The sequence below is a fragment of the Oncorhynchus gorbuscha genome, unplaced genomic scaffold, assembly GCF_021184085.1.
Source record: "Oncorhynchus gorbuscha isolate QuinsamMale2020 ecotype Even-year unplaced genomic scaffold, OgorEven_v1.0 Un_scaffold_4161, whole genome shotgun sequence".
NCBI lineage: Eukaryota > Metazoa > Chordata > Actinopteri > Salmoniformes > Salmonidae > Oncorhynchus > Oncorhynchus gorbuscha.
The window spans coordinates 921-13,533 of record NW_025748248.1 but is presented as its reverse complement, the minus strand read 5'-3'; the positions used below and the strand labels follow the sequence as shown (position 1 = coordinate 13,533).

At 42.0% G+C, this 12,613-nt stretch overlaps 1 long non-coding RNA gene across 1 annotated transcript; it reads left to right on the top strand.

Moving 5' to 3' along the window:
* Positions 1 to 840: 840 nt before the first annotated feature.
* LOC124028440 lies at positions 841 to 8,721 on the top strand. Its single transcript, XR_006837590.1, has 3 exons — positions 841 to 940; positions 3,601 to 3,705; positions 8,586 to 8,721. It is a non-coding gene; the product is annotated as an uncharacterized LOC124028440 (long non-coding RNA).
* Positions 8,722 to 12,613: the final 3,892 nt, after the last annotated feature.

Here is a 12,613-nt window from a genome sequence, read left to right as displayed (position 1 = left end):
TTGAACTGGGGCAGCTGCTGCTGTGTTGTCAGAGTACATTATAATGATTTAGTTTGGTAACAGTTACATATCATTATGTAGCCGGTGCAGCTTTATCGTGCCCCTCTTCCCTCGACTTTTTAACTCCGCCGACAGACACGTTGTAAAGTCGGTGTCCTTGTGTGTAGTCCATGCCAAACTGAGAAGGGTTCGTTGATATACCCGTCCAGCATAACGTTAGCTGCTAATCCCATATTCTTCAGCATACATGTTTCTCACTGAACAAATACAAATCCTGTAGAATTAACGTTAAATTTCATTTTTTATATTCCCAAACTCACAATATATATATCTCCTTTTTCTGACACACCAGTCAGTGAATCAGCTAAGTGCCCACTTTGTTTGTTTCAATCTAAATGCTTATGTGAATCAGCTAAGTGCCCACTTTGATTGTTTCAATCTAAATGCTTATGTGAATCAGCTAAGTGCCCACTTTGATTGTTTCAATCTAAATGCTTATGTGAATCAGCTAAGTGCCCACTTTGATTGTTTCAAATCTAAATGCTTATTTTGTACATAGGCAATTTGCACTATTGTTGACGTAGTCATTTTATCAACGTGAACAGGTTTAATGGTAATACGTTATCACGTACTTACGGCAACAACAAAAAAATGCTGTTTCAGCCAATCAGTAACCAGTATCCAAACTACCCTGTTTATTAAACGTCTATGAAACATTCTCAGCGCGGGAATAGTTATGCCATTCCAGCCAATCGTTACGCAGAAACGATCGACTCCAATCCCACCCGTTTGTGATTTGTCAAAGGGTTTACACAATTCCCTCCGATGATTGGACGAAACAAAAAAAAAAAAATTGTGAGCTTCTCTTCGTTCTTCCGGTTATGTATGTTATTGAAAAGAAAAGACGAATGCCTGGAGAAAACAAAACACTACGAATACGGTATTTTAGCATGTTAAAAACAAAAATTATGCCAATGTATCGTCAAAAAGCTTTTTGTCGATAAAGCTTTTCCCCCCCAACTTATTTTGGCATTCTATAAATATTGTAAGAATAGTGTAAGTTCACCCAATGTTTGTTTAGCGATAGCTGCAGCTGCTATCCTTAGCTAGCTATTTTGTAAGGTTAACCATCTGGATATGCGATCAAAATTAAAACGTTAACGTTATGTAAACGTGTTATTTGAGAGCTGGTCGCTGCCATCGGCTTGTGATACTGTCAAAGCAGATCTGTGCCTATTCGGTGATTTATCTTGTTACTCCTAACAGCTGTATAGTTGGGGTTTCATAGTAACTAGTTTATCATAACATTATCCTCCAATACAAATGTACTTTTTTAACTAGGTAAAACTAAAAGATTACCTACCGTAGCTGCACAGGGGGTTTGGTACGCAATCATGGTTACATTTCGAGCTGGCGGGAGATATGGGTCGGGTAACCGAGCTCAATGCAGGGACGGGATATGTCAATATGCCACTGTACCCCAAAATGTGACCTTTATCCACACTGCTAGTAGTGTTTCAATCTTCTCGATCGGGCATTGTGGATAAAGGTACAATTTGAAGTACAGTGGCCCACCCTAGCCCAATATGTACTCTTAAGGAGCCTAACGTTACCGTTGCTCCTTAAAGTGCCATTACTTATTACTTAGGATGACTCTGGCAGCCAAATACAATACAATATCTAAACGTGAATCGATTCTCAATTGCAATATAGTTGTAGAAATGTAAAGCCCTATACTTTCATATCACATCAACATTATTTCACAAATGCTAAATATACACTTAATTAATGTACACAGTGTTACCCGACAGTATTTTTCAGTGTCAACACGTTTACATTTAAGTCATTTAGCAGACGCTCTTATCCAGAGCGACTTACAAATTGGTGCATTCACCTTATGACATCCACTGGTGGCCTTCTTACACACAGGTGTTCAGAGTGTGCTAGATAGCTAATTACCACAGGTGCTTAGAGCATGCTAATTACCACAGGTGTTCAGAGCATGCTAATTACCACAGGTGTTCAGAGTATGCTAATTACCACAGGTGTTCAGAGCATGCTAATTACCACAGGTGTTCAGAGCATGCTAATTACCACAGGTGTTCAGAGCACACTAGATAGCTAATTACCACAGGTGTTCAGAGTATGCTAATTACCACAGGTGTTCAGAGCACACTAGATAGCTAATTACCACAGGTGGTTCCTCTGTCTTCTGTCATTGTAGCTAGCTAATAGCATAAGCTGGTAACACAACCTGTTAAGAAAATACAAACTAGCTTTTTGCAAATATAATAAATACAAACTAATAGTGTAATTTATAGGATGCTTGTGGATTTATATTAAGAAGCAAAGTGTAAACTGTGTCGTAGTCATAAATCCAGGCCCTGCAGTGCCTCGCTCCACTCCTATTCCCCAGGCGCTCTCTTTTGACGACTTCTGTAACCGTAATAGCCTTGGTTTCATGCATGTTAACATTAGAAGCCTCCTCCCTAAGTTTGTTTTATTCACTGCTTTAGCACACTCTGCCAACCCGGATGTTCTAGCCGTGTCTTGAATCCTGGCTAAGAAAAACCACCAAAAATTCTGAAATCTTCTTCAAAAAATAAACGATTAAAATTGACATTACACACAGTGTATCACATTTAACAAACAAAACAATTAAAATACTGTTATATAAGGTAAAGTAAAATCCCAATCCGGTCCGTGCATAAATACTGTTATATTGTCAAATTCAGTATACCGCCCAGCCCGAACTGAGAGTCATGATCAAAGGATACTCCCACCCCTGCATTGAGATATGTTTTCCGACCCATATCTCGCACCGGCTCCGCGTTGTCTTAATGTAACCATCCATGATTGCGTTCCCACCCCAATGCAGCTCGTTGTAAACAAGCGTAACGGGTAGGGTTGGGTATCTTCTGGTAAAGTAACTAGCCAGCTAGAATGTGCCACCCCATATTTTTTTTTCATAACGTCTGAATTTCCTAAATCACTCGGGACATTCATTGATCGCAGACAGAGCGATGATGTGTAAAAATGCTTCAGCTTAAGCACCTTTCCATTTCACACAAAGGTAGCTGGCTCTGTGTGAATGAAAGACAGGATACTGCGGCTAGTGAGTCTTGCTAGAGCTGCTGGAATGGGATTTGTCTCCGTTCATCTTTACTTCCCAGGGCTGTGACAGGGTGGCAGGTAGCCTAGTGGTTAGAGCGTTGGACTAGTAACCGAAAGGTTGCTAGATCGAATCGCTGAGTTGACAATTGTAAAAATCTGTTGTTTATGCTCCCTGAACAAGGCAGTTAACCCACTATAACTAGACCGTTATTGTGAATAAGAATTTGTTCTTAACTGACTTGCCAAGTTAAATAAAGGTTAAATAAAGAATATGACGGTCATGAAATTTTGTATTGACTGTCATGTGGGTTCCTCACGCCATCTCTTCTCAAAACCCATTGAGGGGAAGGAATTTGGACCTTATCCGCCAATACATTTGACCAGATAAGGAGAAAAAATGAATTGAGAAAGAGGTGTGTGATCTATCTTTTTTTTTAAATATATATTTTTTTTATATAATGGTTGTTCAATCCTTCTCCCTTCTAGGATAGTGAAAGATGAGTTCTCAGCCATTTCCTACAGCTGGAATGCCTGCTCAGAGTAATCCTGGTGGAAAGCCGGTCTCCATCAATCAGTCATCCAAACAGCCAGGTTACCATTTTTATTGAATAATGCGTGTTCCTAATGGCATACTATTCCCTATACCAGGGGTTCTCAAACCTTTTGGGGGCCGGGGTCCCCTTTTGTGATACCACTAAATTAATCAGAGACCCCCTCCTAATCAGAACACAACTCGAGTAAGGTAATAAAATAAAATAAAATAGCTTACGAGGAGTTTTACGACGGCCAGACTAACCAAGTCTTTGGGTGTGGGAAGAAACATTTTAAAGACCTCTTGGCATCGGAGATAAACATTTAGCAGTTTTCAAGCGAATTTCCTGCAATTCTACAAAAAGAGAGAGAGACAAGTTAGAGATTTTTCAGTACTGTGGATACCAATATCCCTGTGAGTCTCCCAGGCCTAGGTTGTCCAGTACTGTGGATATATATCCCTGTGAGTCTCCCAGGCCTAGGTTGCCCAGTACTGTGGATACCAATATCCTGTGAGTCTCCCAGGCCTAGGTTGCCCAGTACTGTGGATATATATCCCTGTGAGTCTCCCAGGCCGAGGTTGCCCAGTACTGTGGATACCAATATCCTGTGAGTCTCCCAGTCCTAGGTTGCCCAGTACTGTGGATACCAATATCCTGTGAGTCTCCCAGGCCTAGGTTTTCCAGTACTGTGGATATATATCCCTGTGAGTCTCCCAGGCCGAGGTTGCCCAGTACTGTGGATATATATCCATGTGAGTCTCCCAGGCCTAGGTTGCCCAGTACTGTGGATACCAATATCCTGTGAGTCTCCCAGGCCTAGGTTTTCCAGTACTGTGGATATATATCCCTGTGAGTCTCCCAGGCCGAGGTTGCCCAGTACTGTGGATATATATCCATGTGAGTCTCCCAGGCCTAGGTTTTCCAGTACTGTGGATATATATCCCTGTGAGTCTCCCAGGCCTAGGTTGCCCAGTACTGTGGATATATATCCATGTGAGTCTCCCAGGCCTAGGTTTTCCAGTACTGTGGATATATATCCCTGTGAGTCTCCCAGGCCTAGGTTGCCCAGTACTGTGGATATATATCCCTGTGAGTCTCCCAGGCCTTGGTTGCCCAGTACTGTGGATATATATCCCTATGAGTCTCCCAGGCCGAGGTTGCCCAGTACTGTGGATATATATCCCTGTGAGTCTCCCAGGCCTAGGTTGTCCAGTACTGTGGATATATATCCATGTGAGTCTCCCAGGCCTAGGTTGTCCAGTACTGTGGATATATATCCCTGTGAGTCTCCCAGGCCGAGGTTGCCCAGGGTTAGGACATATAAAGTTGTAAATAAGAAGACCAAAAAGGCACTCCTCTTTTCTTCTAGCACTGACTTTGCTGTTAAATACTTTAAGAAAAAATGTACTTGATATGCTTGTGATATGTGGTTATCTCACCTAGCTATCTTAAGATGAATGCACCAACTAACTGCAAGAAGCTCTGGATAAGGGTGTCTGATAAATGGCTAAACTGTAATGTAAATGAATAATGTAAATGAATAATGTAAATGAATAATGTAATTGAATAATGTAAATGTAAATGAATAATGTAAATGAATAATGTAAATGAATAATGTAAATGAATAATGTAAATGTAAATGAATAATGTAAATGAATAATGTAAATGTAAATGAATAATGTAAATGAATAATGTAAATGTAAATGAATAATGTAAATGAATAACGTAAATGAATAATGTAAATGTAAATGAATGATGTAAATGAATAATGTAAATGTAAATGAATAATGTAAATGAATAATGTAAATGTAAATGAATAATGTAAATGAATAATGTAAATGAATAATGTAAATGTAAATGAATAATGTAAATGAATAATGTAAATGAATAATGTAAATGTAAATGAATAATGTAAATGAATAATGTAAATGTAAATGAATAATGTAAATGAATAATGTAAATGTAAATGAATAATGTAAATGAATAATGTAAATGTAAATGAATAATGTAAATGAACAATGTAAATGAATAATGTAAATGTAAATGAACAATGTAAATGTAAATGAATAATGTAAATGAATAATGTAAATGAATAATGTAAATGAATAATGTAAATGTAATGTAAGTTAATAATGTTAATGTAAATTAGTAATGTAAATTAATAATGTAAATTAATGTTACATTGTATGGTATTACACCCTCTGAACTTATTTTACGGATCCCTCGGCCAGAATGAATTAAATTAGTTAATATTCATAAAAATAAATAAAAATATGTACACACACACACACACACACACACACACACACACACACACACACACACACACACACACACACACACACACACACACACACACACACACACACACACACACACACACACACACACACACACACACACAGTACCAGTCACAAGTGTGGACACACCTACTCATTCCAGGGTTTTTCTTTATTTGTACTATGTTCTACATTGTAGAATAATAGTGAAGACATCACAACTATGAAATAACACATATGGAATCATATAGTAACCAAAAAAGTGTTAAACAAATCATATATTTTAGGTTCTTCAAAAGGAGCCACCCTTTGTCTCGATGACAGCTTTGCAAACACTTGGCATTCTCTCAACCAGCTTCACCTGGAATGCTTTTCCAACAGTCTTGAAGGAGTTCCCACAAATGCTGAGCACTTGTTGGCTGCTTTTCCTTCACTCTGTGGTCCAACTCATCCCAAACCATCTCAATTGAGTTGAGGTCGGGTGATTGTGAAGGCCAGGTCATCTTTTGCAGCACCATCACTCTCCTTCTTGGTCAAATAGCTCTTATACAGCCTAGAGGTGTGTTGGGTCATTGTCCTGTTGAAAAACAAATTATATTCCCACTAAGTGTAAACCAGATAGGATGGTGTATCACTGCAGAATGCTGTGGTAGCCATGCTGGTTAAGTGTGCCTTGAATTCTAAATAAATCACTGACAGTGTCACCAGCAAAGCACCATCACACCTCCTCCTCCATGCTTCACGGTGGGAACCACACATGCGGAGATCATCTGTTCACCTACTCTGCGTCTCAAAAAGACATGACGGTTGGAACCAAAAATCTCAAATTTGGACTCATCAGACCAAAGGACAGATTTCCACTGGTCTGATGTCCATTGCTCGTCTCTTCTTCTTATTGGTCCTTTGGTAGTGGTTTCTTTGCAATAATTGGACATTGAAGGCCTGATTCACACAGTCTCCTCTGAACAGTTGATGTTTGAGATGTGTCTGTTACTTGAACTCTGTGAATCATTTATTTGGGCTGCAATCTGAGGTGTAGTTATCCTTTGCAGCAGAGGCAACTCTGGGTCTTCCTTTCCTGTGGTAGTCCTCATGAGAGCCAGTTTCATCATAGCGCTTGATGGTTTTTGCGACTGCACTTGAAGAAACTTTAAAAGTTCTTGAAATGTTCCGTATTGACTGACCTTCATGTTTTAAAGTAATGATGGACTGTCGTTTCTCTTTCCTTGTTTGAGCAGTTCTTGCCATAATATGGACTTGGTCTTTTACCAAATAGAGCTATCTTCTGTATACCACCCCTACCTTGTCACAACACAACTGATTGACTCAAATGCATTAAGAAGGAAAGAAATTCCACAAATTAACTTTTAACAAGGCACACCGGTTAATTGTAATGCATTCCAGCTGACTACCTCATGAAGCTGGTTGAGAGAATGCCAAGAGTGTGCAAAGTTGTCATCAAGGCAAAGGGTGGCTACTTTTGAAGAATCTCAAATATAAAATATATTTTGACTTGTTGAAAATGTTTTTTTTTGTTGGTTACTACATGATTCCATATGTGTTATTTCATAGTTTTGTTGTCTTCATTATTATTCGACAATGTAGAAAATAGTAAAAATAAAGAAACTCTTGAATGAGTAGGAGTGTCCAAACTTTTGACTGGTACTGTATATATGTATAACTTCATGAGCTGCATTACCTGTCTTTGCAATTGGTTTATTTTCATTTGAGCTTAATGGCATGTTTAGCTAGCAGCCTCCATGGAAATGTGTTATCTATTTGGCGCCCCCTTGTGTACTAAACTGGTACTGTCCAACCCTGCTAGTTCAAATCAAATCAAATGTATTTATATAGCCCTTCTAGTTATTCTAGTTATTGAATCTTGCTAAATGGCAGAGTTGCAGTTCTGATTTAAATCGTCTCAGATCTATGTTAAGACTTGAAAATGGGTGTCTAGCAATGATCAACTAACTTGACAGAGTTTGAAGAATTTTTTAAATAATAATGTACAATCCAGGTGTGCAAAGCTCGTAGAGACTTACCCATAAAGACTCACAGGTGTAATCGCTACCAAAGGTAATAACATGTATTGACTTAGGGGTGTTGAATACTGATGTAAATACGATTGTTCTGTATTTCATTTTCAAGACATTTGCAAATGTAAAAAAAACAACAAAAAAAAACATCATGTTTTCACTTTGTCATTGTGGGGTATTGTGTGTAGCAAGGGGTGAGGGGGGGGACGTATATTTAATCCAGTTTGAATTCAGGCTGTAACACAACTTAAATGCGTTAAGTCAAGGGGGTATGAATACTTTCTGAAGGCACTGTACGTTCATAGTAGGAATCAACATAATGTATAGTCTATAATAATGTTCTAGAGCCAAATAATGGCTCTAGAACAATCTACAGGAACGTTGTGTAGCAAAATCACTGAAAATGAACAACATAAGAGGAAGGCAATGTCGGAGTCGGTAATTTTCGGTTTATCGTCCCAACTCTAAAAAGGAGTAGTACTACATAGTGAATAAGGTGCCATTTGGGAACTGAACACATTTCCACAGTCCTCCAGAGTTTCTGGTAAATTTTCTCCAATTGTATGTTATGATCTATGATGTTTATTAAAACTCACACTGCAGGCTTTTTAATGGTTCCCTAGCAGGACCAGGTGAGGACAGTAGTGGTGATGTGAACCACCATGGTCCCAAGGACCATCCAGCCAGCAGCAGGGGAGGAGAAGAAGCCCTGTCGTTCAGAGAAGACAAGCAGGCGCCCGGAGTGGTCAGACCCTACCCCCAGGTTAGTGGATACTCCAGTTCCCTCAAACTCTGGACCTTGAAGCCAGTTCCAACTATGATTTGTCATAGTTTCCCTCTAATCAAGGACTGATTTTAGACCTGGGACACCAGTTGGGTGCAATTAATTCCCCGGTAGAACAGAAAATCTCCGGACCTCGTAGGGTAATAGTTGAGTACCCTTGCTGTAGGGGATAGGGTGGCTCCTTACCTCGTAGGGTAAGAGTTGAGTACCCTTGCTGTAGGGCAGGGGTGTCAAACTCAAATACCCAGTGGGCCAAAATGTAAAACCTGAACAAAGTCACGGCCAACGTTGAACAAATGAACCTTTTAATGTGGACCCAAACAAGTTTTGCTTTAACATTGAATATGGAACAAGCATCGCTTATTACCATACAATATATCATTTAATAGTGGAGACATGCAAAATCGAATTTCAAATGAAAAAAACACATCAATGGCATTCATTTATTAAATAAATAAAATTTAAATAAAAATGGTATGCCTCTTTTCTATTTGCAGCCTTCTGATTTAAATACCAAAATAAACTTTTTCCACTGGCTAATAATTTTACAAATACAATTATAATAAATCAATCAACCATTCAAGCCCATGCCTTGTAGCAAGAAAAAGTGCATAAAGAAAACGTTAATTATTGCACACTGGTCTAATCTGATGTGCCCAAGCCAGATACCTGGCATCTCTTCTTGGATGCTAGTTCATCAATGTCTGGGCTCAAGCTCTGAGCTGAAGAAATCCTCAGTATCGAGCGAAGATGTTCATCAGTCAGACGTCTCCTGTGAGTTGTTTTGGTCATCTTCATCGAAGAGAAAAGTTGCTCGCATAGATAAGTGCTGCCGAACATGGAGAGCATCTGAGCAGCTTGGGTGCGGAGCTGAGGCATTGTGTCAGGGATGAACCGTGGAAACTGTGCGGCGCCCACAGCATCATACTTTGACTTCAGCGTGTCGTTGCACTGGAGTTCAATCAGCTCCATTTGGATGTTGGTTGGTGCATTTTCCACATCAACTGTGAAGGCATTACTAAGCAGTTCAAACTTGCATTTCTGGGCATCGAAGTCGGCATATCGCCGGCTAAACTCAGCGGCGAGAACACTGAGTTTTTCAGCAAACTGCGCATGGGAACACGGCGGTAGAGATCTGCGCTTTTATGGATTGGCAGCAGGGAAAATGGCAAGGGTTTCCTTGCAGCATCTGATTCTCCCACAGGCACAGTTTAGTTTTGAAGGCCCTCACTGCAGCGTACATGTCTGTGATGATGCGCCCCCGCCCCTGAAGCTGCAGGTTCAGCGCATCGGGATGGCTCGAGATGTCACAGAGAAAGGCCAGCTCACACAGGAACTTTTGCTCCCGGAGCTCTGCTGCTCTCTCTAAACATGTTCCATCTTTAGGGCTTTGGCACACAGTGCTTCCTGATGTATGATGCAGTGGTAAACAGTTAGCTCACCTGCACAGTTCTCTTCCCGCATCTTCTCCCGAACCATGCCCACCAGTTCACTCTTTTTACCGCACATCGCTGGCGCACCATCTGTCGTTAATCCAACGAGTTTATCCCACGGCAGCTTTATTTCAGTTACACATTTGGAAACCTCCTCAGATTTCCTTTCCTGTGGTTGTGCCATGCATTGATTTGAATCCTAATAGCTCCTCCGTAACACACAGATTTGAGTCCACTCCACGGATGAAGACTGACAGCTGAGCAGTATCAGATGCGTCGCAGCTCTCATCCACAGCGAGGGAGAACGCAACAAAATCTTTTCCCTTTTCCATCAGCTGGTCATACAGATTGGTGGCAAGATCACATGTGCGATCAGCTACTGTGTTCCTGCTCAGGCTCACGTTTGAAAATGCTTGTTTTTTCTCTGGGCATACGAGGTCACAAACCTTCATCATGCACTTTTTCATGAACTCTCCCTCATTAAAGGGCCGGGCTGATTTTGCGATCTCTGCTGTCACTATATAACTAGCCTTTACAGCAGCCTCGCTTTGTGATGTGGCTTTTTTAAACATATTCTGTTGTGAAACCAAACTTCTTTTCATCTCCTCTACTTTCTGGCTCCTTCGAGTCATGTCCAGGTCCTTGTATTTGTCATGGTGTTTCGTTTCATAGTGTCGTCTAATGTTGTACTCCTTACTTACAGCCACGTTGAATCCACAAACAAGACAAACAGGTTTGTCTTTTACATATGTAAAGAGATATTCTGCCTCCCACTTGTCCAGAAAGCTCCTGTTTTCTGCCTTTCTTTTCGCCATTTTTGGGAAGGGTTAGCTCGCTGACAGTTGTAGCGTCTATGTTGCTATGACTACTGTCACAGAGGAGAGAGCGTTTCTGGGTCCTGTCCTGATTGGCGCGCGAAAACAGCAGAGCATTATGGGATTCGTAGTCTTAGTGGTGAATGCGCTGTATAATACCGGCGGGCCAGCTCTAGTAGTAATTTGGTATTGTCTCGCGGGCCAAATATTAATTACCCCGCGGGCCAAATTTGGCCCACGGGCCAGAGTTTGACACCCATGCTGTAGGGGATAGGGTGGCTCCTTACCTCGTAGGGTAAGAGTTGAGTACCCTTGCTGTAGGGGATAGGATGGCTCCTTACCTCGTAGGGTAAGAGTTGAGTACCCTTGCTGTAGGGGATAGGATGGCTCCGGACCTCGTAGGGTAAGAGTTGAGTACCCTTGCTGTAGGCCCTACAGCAAGGGTACTCAACTCTTACCCTACGAGGTCTGGAGCCATCCTATCCCGGGATAGGATGGCTCCGGACCTCGTAGGGTAAGAGTTGAGTACCCTTGCTGTAGGGGATAGGATGGCTCCTTACCTCGTAGGGTAAGAGTTGAGTACCCTTGCTGTAGGGGATAGGATGGCTCCTTACCTCGTAGGGTAAGAGTTGAGTACCCTTGCTGTAGGGGATAGGATGGCTCCGGACCTCGTAGGGTAAGAGTTGAGTACCCTTGCTGTAGGCCTACAGCAAGGGTACTCAACTCTTACCCTACGAGAACCGGAGCCATCCTATCCCGGGGATAGGATGGCTCCGGACCTCGTAGGGTAAGAGTTGAGTACCCTTGCTGTAGGGGATAGGATGGCTCCTTACCTCGTAGGGTAAGAGTTGAGTACCCTTGCTGTAGGGGATAGGATGGCTCCTTACCTCGTAGGGTAAGAGTTGAGTACCCTTGCTGTAGGGGATAGGATGGCTCCGGACCTCGTAGGGTAAGAGTTGAGTACCCTTGCTGTAGGGGATAGGATGGCTCCGGACCTCGTAGGGTAAGAGTTGAGTACCCTTGCTGTAGGGGATAGGATGGCTCCGGACCTCGTAGGGTAAGAGTTGAGTACCCTTGCTGTAGGGGATAGGGTGGCTCCGGACCTCGTAGGGTAAGAGTTGAGTACCCTTGCTGTAGGGGATAGGGTGGCTCCGGACCTCGTAGGGTAAGAGTTGAGTACCCTTGCTGTAGGGGATAGGATGGCTCCGGACCTCGTAGGGTAAGAGTTGAGTACCCTTGCTGTAGGGGATAGGGTGGCTCCGGACCTCGTAGGGTAAGAGTTGAGTACCCTTGCTGTAGGGGATAGGATGGCTCCGGACCTCGTAGGGTAAGAGTTGAGTACCTCCTTGCTGTAGGGGATAGGATGGCTCCTTACCTCGTAGGGGTAAGAGTTGAGTACCCTTGCTGTAGGGGATAGGATGGCTCCTTACCTCGTAGGGTAAGAGTTGAGTACCCTTGCTGTAGGGGATAGGGTGGCTCCGGACCTCGTAGGGTAAGAGTTGAGTACCCTTGCTGTAGGCCCTACAGCAAGGGTAGGGTCAACTTAGAGGGTCCCTACCCCCCGGGATAGGATGGCTCCGGACCTCATCCTACCCGCTGTAGGGGATAGGATGGCTCCT